Below are 9273 nucleotides of genomic sequence, written 5' to 3'. Positions count from 1 at the left end.
AGGAAGCAGAGTTTTTCCGCTTCACTGTTCCCTTTATCTCTCCCCTCTCTCTTCTCCTCCTCTCCCCTCTGTTATTTTCGGCCCTCCTCCTCTCTCTCTCTCTCTCTCTGCCTCTTTCTCTCGCCGCTCGCCTCTCTTTTGTTTCTCCGTGCCTTTTCCAGCCGAGGCCCCATTCTCTTGCCCTGTCATTGTGTGCGGTAATGAAGATTAGCCGGCCGCGCCGCACACAATGGGGTCCCCACATCCGGAGCGCAGACTCCCCAAATCCTACCGCAAGCTGCTAACCCCGGTGTAAAACCACTGTTGTCGCCGACCCCTGCAGTCCGCTCAGCCACACACACGCATACACACACACGTGCTATGCAAATACATACATAAACGCACGCATCGTATACACACTCTGCACTCTGGCGTGTTGAAAGCAAATGGCTGAAGCGTCTCCTGATTAGATTAGGCCGGTTTTGACAGCTGAGAGGGACCACTTGGCGACTCATACGCCGATAAACAGCAGCTCACCCAAATCCAGTTAAAGAGAGACAGAGATCCCCTCCCTAGTGAGCGCAACATGGCTCCAAGTCGCTGGGATTATCCCCCCTATGCCCTGCTATTCTCCTCTCCAACCTCAACGCCCCACACCACCCACCCCAAACCCCATCATCCATCTTCAGTCTTCATCTTGTCTTCTCTTCTCCTCTTCTCTTCTCTTCTCTTCTCTTCTCTTCTCTTCTCTTCTCTTCTCTTCTCTTCTCTCCTCTCCTCTCCTCTCCTCTCCTCTCCTCTCCTCTCACCTATCCTCTCCTCTATACTTAATACCGGAACAAAGACATTTTCCACACTATGTCACAAGCTATTTAGATTTAACCGCAAAGGTCTTTATACCCGGCGCACTTGTTGTATCCTTTCCCCTAAGTCCTCCTAAATACCTTTTTTTTTTTTTTTTTTTTTTTTGCTCGAATGGACTGTAGCAGATTGTAGACAGTTCCATTTACTGTTTATCAAACTGCAGTATCTTCTGTTTTCAGAGGGTACCTGTACTTTCAAAAATGCAGATTTCTGGTGGGAAGATGAATGGTCCAAACGTTAATTGCAAATTACCACAAAATAAGTGATGTGAAAGGTGAATGTGAAAAATAAGTTGTTCCTTGTGAGTTGGAATGAGCAAGTTGGTGTTTTTGAACATATGAAGAATCATATTCCAAAATGACATACATCCATATTGGTGGAAATACAAAATAAAATCAACTTAAATTTCTCATTTGATGTCTGCAGTGCAAAAATGTCCCTTTTAACAACTCATTTAGTTCCATATTTAGTCTGGATTTTTTCAAAACAAGTAAAAAATCTGCCACTGGGTTAAAATAATCCCACCTGAATAAGCACTAGTATCAAAAAAATGACTCTTGATTCGAGAAAAATCAGGTTTTTGTTCACATTCAAAGAAAAGCAAGATTTTAACACTGAAAATGAGACGAAATGCCTTAAGATTTTTTTATTTTTTATTTTTTATTTTTTTTGCAGTGAGCTCCCTACTGGCATACATTTTGCATACATCTGTTTTTGGATTGCAGTTCTTCATACTGGCCTCTACAGTGTAGCGTGGAAAGGGAGTGGGGACGTCCCTTGTTGTCGGGGTGCGGAGATGTGTGTTGTCTGTTATGTCTGCTAGGAGAAAGCAATGGGAAATGTCTTTCTGCTCCATTAAACAGAGGTCACCAGGTTTTTGAGCGCTGAGTGCTCCATCATCGTTGGCTTTCCCGCTAGATGAAAGGTGCTTTGAAAATCCCCGACCGCACACAAACAACCAAGCACGCTTCGCCTTAAACCTCACAGTACCCGAGGACTGAGCATGGAGATGTCGTGCCATTACCTGGAAATGACCGAAAAATGTCTTATTGAACCTCAAAGAGCGGAAAGTGCAGGTGTTTTGAGTGATCTAATGGTTAAGAAGAATGAAAAGATCACAGGTTTGATTCCTGAAATATGACTTCACTGCTAAAAAAAAATCTCCAACTTCACACTTAGAGTCATTTCCTGTCATATTCAGTATTAAAATCTTGTTTTTCTTCGAACAACGTAAAATAAATAAATAAATAAATAAAAATCTGCCAGTTTGATGAGATAATCTGACTTGTTTCCAATACAGTTTCACTTGTTTGATTCTTTAAAAATGTTGAAACAAGAAAAAAATAAGGCGGATCAGCCCACTGGTATAAAGAAAAAGATTAGGAAACAATTGGAAATATCTCATTGCACTTGATTTTTTTCACTTGTTTGAAGAAAAAGAACATTGTCAAACTCAGTATGAGACTAAATGACCCAGTAAAATGGAGATTTTTTTTTGCGGCCCACCAGCTCACTTCATGTTGCTGTGAATGAGTGTCAGCTTAATGCCTGAAATATAAATCTACGCATTGAGTGCAAGACCACAAAATTGAATATGCTGCCTGGAATAGTGCTTCAAATGCCCAGCGTGTCTATTAGTGCGCCCATCCAAACAAAAATTGACAGTGTGTAAAAGACGCGTTAGGTTTACAACCAAATGTGCATTATTCCATCAAACTCCGTCAGCAAATTGTGATTTAACAACTCCCGGTGTCTGTTATCAGCTGGAAGCCTGCGCTGTGTAAAACCGCCTCAAGGTGCTGCGTCGCCAAGCTTTGACGGAGAGGCTGACGGCGGCTCAGATTATTACTGTGAGGCTAATGTCGTCTGATAAGGCCGTGTGTGTAATTAAGCTGTTGCCGTGGCGTGTTATCTGAAGCCAGAGCTAGGTGAGGCGCCGCTGCCTGGAGAGATGGAGCTGTTAGTCAATGAAGAGAATGACTCAGTCGCTCTGACTCTCTGGCTTTTCAAGCTTCATCTCTTTCTCTCCTCTTTTTTCTCGCCTCCTAATCTGCAACATAATTCTTTGCATATGCATCTAGAGGTGGGGAGATGCCACTGGTTCATCTTTCACCCCTCACACTCTGTGTCGCTCATGCTCTTCTTCCCTCTCACTCTCTCTTTCTCTCTCTCCCTGCCCTTGCAGCTTGATCTCTTCTCTCTCTTTCTTCCCCTCTGCTAATCTTTAACATAATTCTTTGCATTTTCCGCCAGAGGAGAGAAGATGCCACGGCTTCATTTTTCACCCTCTCACACTCTTTTCTTCACTACAAAAAAAAAAAAAAAAAAAAAAATCTGCACCTTCACAAGTCACCTCTGCAATTCCTGAAACAAGTGAAACCACATTGGAAACAAGTGGGATTTTCTCATCCCACTGGCAGTTTTTGCACTTGTTCGAAGAAAAACAACACTTTTAACGCTGAATATGAGATGAAATGGCTTGGATTTTTTTTTTTTTTTTTTTTTTTTTAGCAGTTTTTTCCTTGTCAGCGAAGGCAAGAAACACAGTTTCATCTTTCACTTCCAGCACTCCTCCTTGCTTTGTCTGTCCCCTCTCTCCCTCCCCATCTCTCCTTTGCTTCGTTGTCCCAGCCTCATCGGGGCATCAGGCGCCGTCAGATCCCCCTCAGGCCAAACCCTGCGCCCCCTGCCACGAGCTCCATTGAGGATAACGGGGCGGCGCAGGGGCGCTCTGCTATTCAGATCAGTGTCGAGGAAAATGAAGTGTTATCTCCCCGCTCTCCTCACGCCCCATTTCTGGCCGCAGGCAGGTTCCTCAGTCAACTGGGATACGCCGATGATGCCGTGCTGCTCTCCAAGGGGCCTCAGATCTGGGGCCCGGCTGGGGCCAGAGCTCTTAGCAAACTCAAGGGAAGAGGGGAAGGGAGCTTGGAGGGGTAGCAGTGTGTGTGTGTGTGTGTGTGTGTGTGTGTGTGCGTGTGTGTGCATGTTGGGGGTGGCAGGGTATAGCTGTGTAAGTATTGCTCACTGAAGCTATAGATTACCCTCACTGTCAGCTGCGACGGCCACCGCTGATGAGCTCCTGCACGGTATCATTTCCTATCGATTACTCACTGCGACACACACAAACAAATACACACACACACACACACACACACACACACACAGACACACACATATATAAGGCTGGTGGCTAGATGGCCCATGCCTCAGGCTACTGGTCATTTAGCTGTCACCTCAAAGTGATGGCTCGACCAGGTTCACCAGATCAATGGTGGACATCACTCTGATGACACAAGACAGCAGGATAACACACCATCATGTCCATCGGTACACACACACATGCAAATATATGTATATCTATCTATATCTATATCTATCTATCTATATCTATATATCTATACATACACACATATTTGCTCTTTGGGCTTTTCCTGCTACTATAGAGCTAGATGAGCTGCTGAATGACCAATTACCAATAACATTAACCCCTTGAGCTCCAGTCCCTTAATTTTCCCCTGAAGTAGCTTCAAAATTTGAAAAAAAAAAACCAAACTTATTTTCCATTTGGTACAAATATATTCTGCCTGTACTGGTTGCAACGCCTCACTGAAGATGCCATTGTTTTGCCGCTGCTTTACATCAAATAGAAAATATCTAGATGTCTCATGCATCATTTTCTACACATTTCCCTGTGATTCAGCAGGCCATGTTTGGTATCTTTGGAAACCTTAGGATCTCCCTTAAAAATTAAAATTAAGCTCTGTCACTTTGAACAAACCGTGGCCTCGCAGCAATGACAAAACCACCGAGAGGACCAGCAGAGTTGAGGCAAAAAACGAAATCAGCACAAATCAGTAAATAAAAGGTGGACATCTTTATGAGCCAGTCCATGCATGGCAGTAAATATTATGATATTACAACACTGATGGAAGTGTCTGTAATGAAACTAGCCAATGATGCAGTAACACCCAGGGGCCCTGCATAGCATCCTGGGCCATCTATGAAAAGACGTGACACCCCCCCCTTTCTCATTGCATGTAACAATAGCACAGTATTACCCCCTCCAGCATGGGGGGGCCCTTTAAGTCCTTCCCCCTTTTAACCCCTCCAGCACGACCTCTGACTATTATTCACAGAACCTTGTCTCTATCATGGCATCTGTAAAAACTAAACACGATCATCCTAAAATTAATGAGGCATATCCACTCCATTACATTTGCCTCTTTAGTGGTGTTTTGGGCCTTCCTTTAGGGCGTTATGCATGCTCTTTCTGTTCATATTTATAACCCAGACTTTTTATTAGCGACGTAGCGGGGTGCTAACAGTTGGGAGGCAGCCTGCGCTTTGATGGTGATGGCAGGCGGCTCGGTGCAGGCCAAATGTGAAGGGAGGTGGCGGGGAGAGAGGCTTGGCTGCCAGAACAAGGCTTCAGGACCCTGTGGAGGGGGGGGGTGGAGGGCGAGATGAGAGATAGAGCAGGAGGGACGAGGCAGCGTTGTTTTTACTGTGAAGTATCAAACTTAAGTGAAGGAGAGCTGGTTCGCAGCTCTCTGCCTGCTTGACTTTGCAGAAAAGGTGTCTTGTGATCAACGAGCATTTGTCACACCTGCAGTATTTTAAGCTTCACTAACCTGAGGTGTGTTTTGCATGCATGATGTAGGGTGTGTTTGATTTTATACAAGTATATGTGTAAGGAGCACATTTCTGTATGCAGAGGAAAAGAAATACAGAGATGGACTGGATACTGAATCTTGTGTTTCTTCAATCAAGGTTAAAAAAAAAATCTGCCAGTGAGATGAAATAATCCCACTTGTTTCCAACACTTATAAACTTGTTTCCAAAAATGTCATTCCCTTAGAATAAAAAAAAAAAGAAAGAAATGAAATTGCATCGGAAACAAGTGGGATTATCTCATCTCATTGGCATTTTGTTTTACTATCATACTATCATATCAGGATACTATCATATTCACATGCATACAACAAAAACTTACTAATACTAATACTTATGATGATGATGATAATAACAACAGTTTCTAGATGATGATCATGATGACAACATTACATGAGGATGATACTGATGACAATGATGCCAAGTCCCCCAAACAGGTAGAAGGCTCCCTCTGTAGCCGTGTCACTGGCCGGCCTGTCTGTCCAGCTCTGCCCCAAAGGATTTCCTTATGAAACTTGGAGGGGGGAACGTGTCACAGAGCTGTTTGTTTGATGACCAAACACTGACACAGACAAGTTTAGACCTAGGTCTGCACCCAGGGGTATTTTTGGGTTAAATACTCGGGTGTTTTCACTGGGGGAAAAGGAAAGGAGTGGAGTACAGTGAAGGAAACGGAATCCAACTGAACTTAGTTTCATTAAACTGAACATTTTCTTTCAATGCTGAATGGAACTTAAAGCATACATCCATCTATTTTCTGGGCCCCTAATACAATTAGCACTTGATAACTTTGTTTAGAAAAGTGTTATAGAAATAAAAGTTAGTGTTATCATTACTAGTGTTATTATTATTGTTGGTAGTAATAGTTGGAGTAGCTGCAGTAGTAGTAGTATTCATATTCAGACTGAAAATCATCAGTTATAATAAGCTTCAAAGGACAAACGAGGGTAAAAATACCGTAAAAACTGGACTAAAGGCTCAACCAACCAGTTTAACAGCAGCAAAAATAATACAGGCAAGTAATATCTCAAATTATCCAAGTCATGCTTTGATGAAACCAGAATCTTTATTCACCTTTTTCATTTGTGAACACAGCCCATGTGTAGCAGTTCTGCTAAAAGTGATGTACATTTTTATGTAAGAAATACATAGCGTATATTATAGTAAGTGGGGTCATATTGATCTTAGTGAAAAGAAAATTTCATTTTATCAACCTTGAGAGGAAAATTCTGTTTATGTATTTTTATTTGAGGGAGCTGGGAGGGATTCAGTGTCTTAGTCAAGGACACTTCAGCAGGGTGGATGTTTGACGTTATGGGGGCTTGAACGTGGACTGAGGGATGAAGGACGGGCTCCTGAGTTTGCTACGCCACCCCGTTGTCCCAAAATGAGCTGTTTCGGAGGTGGGGGTGCTGGATTGTACTGGCTTATCCTGGCTCGTGCGAAGGAATCGTCCCGGAGCCTTTTAGAAAGTGAACACTGGCTTTGCCCAGAGCCAGCTGATGTTGGCTCTCCAGATCGGCGTGTGTCCAAATAGACTTGAAGCGGGCCGTTAGCGCTCCTTTATCTTGGCTATTATGCGATGCTTTTGGCTCTTGACTCCTAGCCCCTGCACACACACACACACACACACACACACTCACTCCCAGGGACTGGCGTAATTATACAAACACACACACAGAGTAGCATAATTACATGCACACCACTCATATGCACACACACAGAAATCGCTGATCAACTGCATGACCTTCTCCCTCACAACGTTAATGTCACCACCCTGGGGGCGAGAGGAGGAAGGGCTGTGATGGAGTGATGCGAGGAAAAGGAGAGAGAGGGAGAGAGAGAGAGACTGATGGAAAGGAAGAGGAATGGGCCACGGCAAGAACGATAAGCCATAGCCCAACCTGTCATCGCTGCCAGCCCCTCAGCGCTGCTTCTTTCATCCTTATTACCTTGTCAAAAAGTGCACACACACACACACACACACACACACACACACACGCCCATGTATAGCCGCATACATACTCCAGCTACACCTCACCTCGTACCATCTCACAACCTACATCCCTGCACATCGCTGTGGGTTGTAACCTAACATTTAGTCTGCCTGAACCCTCCTGCGTTTGTGTGCATTTGTGTGTGTGTGTGTGTGTACGTGTGTGTGTGTAGAGTCCGGGGCCGTGGCTATAGCCCGCTGACAGGATCCTGTTACGCCAAATGTCACAGTTCCAAAAAGGATTCGCCCCCCACTGAGAAAATGAAGTCAAGACCTCCCTCGCTCATTCTCCCTCTCGCCTCTCTCGCCTTTTTCTTTCACTCCCTCCCCTCTTCTCATCGCTCCCTGAACCTCCTTCACCTTGTCCCGCCGTCCGCCGCTTCTCCTCCTCCTTCACCTTCACTCCGCTCCCCCGCCCCCCCCTGCTCCTGCACCCTTTACTTATCCGTTTCTATCCTCTTTTCCGCTCCCTTGAACTATCTCTCCCGTGCACACACTCACCTTGGTTTGCAGTCCTCAGCGTTTTGCTGAATAAAGTCTCCTTTAACTGGCCGGTTTTAGCGGATAATTAGTCCTCACCTTGGGAGGAGGGGACAGGATCGAGAAAGAGAGTAAAAAAAGAGGATAGAAGAAGGAGGAGGGGAGTGAGAAAAGGGGGGGCGATTTAGGAGAATCAATAGGGAGTGAAGCTGAAAGAGGGGAGACGGTGAAAATGAGAGTGAGAAGGAGAGTGATATGGGGGGGATGACAGTGTATGGGGTGGTGGGAGGTTGGGTGGGGTAGGGGGGGTGCAGGGAGGCTATTTGACAGGCACTCCGCCGCCGCTCCATCCATACCTCATGGGTCAGCGCACGCTACTCCTTTCATCATCTCCCGACCCCTTCAATATTTAATTGCGTTCGGAAAAAGAAAGAAAGAAAGACAGAAATAAAACAAACCGTCGCTTAATTTGATTCACGATTCAGTGGCTGCAGCCGTCGAGGAAACAGTGGGCACCTCTCAGACGGTGCATGAAAGAAATAATTTTTTTAAAGGCTTCACAGAAAAAAAACAACAACAACAACAACAAAAAACAACATGTAGGCATGCAGGGTGGGTGAATGGGGGAGACGACACATTATCTTTGCCTCTCACGGTACATGTGGTCTCGAGGAGCTTTTTAATTTGATGTCGGTATGCAAATACTGTAAACACTCAAAAAACAACTCCAGATCCCTTTTTTTTCCTAGAAGGACTGAGGGAAAAATGTGCTCCCTTAGCAACAGAAGCCCCCCCCTCCAGCACCAAAAAAAAATGTGCCATTTTATTTTTAGAAGGTGCAAACAAGGAGGGTGGGGGGGGGGGGGTTGTAAGATTGTAAATGTCTCTGATGTGTTCAGTCTGTACAACCTTATTCCTGATAATGGAACTAGCTGCTCTGTCTGTCAGTGCCTATTTACACACAAATGAAGTGGCTAGTACCGCGCGCCCAGTGGAGCTGCTAGCCTCCATCTCAGCTGTCAAAACGGGTTAGTGGCTACAAGCGCAACACAACGATCCCTGGGATCAAACTGGCGCTGTCCGTTCAAACATAATAGCTTCATTCTTGGACTTGGAGCGTCTCTTTGCCTTACAAGCTCTCCTCTTAGAGCGATGCCAGCTTGTTGTAAAGTAATAGACTTCTCAGGATGCCAGTTCACACAAATCGGGGATGCGGCCTTTTATTTGCCCTACGGGTGGAGAAGTGTTCGGAGTAATAGGAATGAAGCAGACCATAACTA

The 9273-nt window shown here is 44.9% G+C and overlaps 1 protein-coding gene across 1 annotated transcript in view; it reads left to right on the top strand.

Annotated features, from left to right (window-relative positions):
* The window catches only part of LOC115373846 (Krueppel-like factor 7), a 37228-nt gene that overhangs the window by 14756 nt on the left and 13199 nt on the right, over window positions 1–9273 (top strand). The gene's annotated exons all lie outside the window — the stretch shown is intronic.

The sequence above is a fragment of the Myripristis murdjan genome, chromosome 2 (genome assembly GCF_902150065.1).
Source record: "Myripristis murdjan chromosome 2, fMyrMur1.1, whole genome shotgun sequence".
Taxonomy (NCBI): Eukaryota; Metazoa; Chordata; class Actinopteri; order Holocentriformes; family Holocentridae; genus Myripristis; species Myripristis murdjan.
The sequence above is the reverse complement of the archived record's forward strand: the minus strand, read 5'-3'. Positions and strand labels throughout refer to the sequence as shown.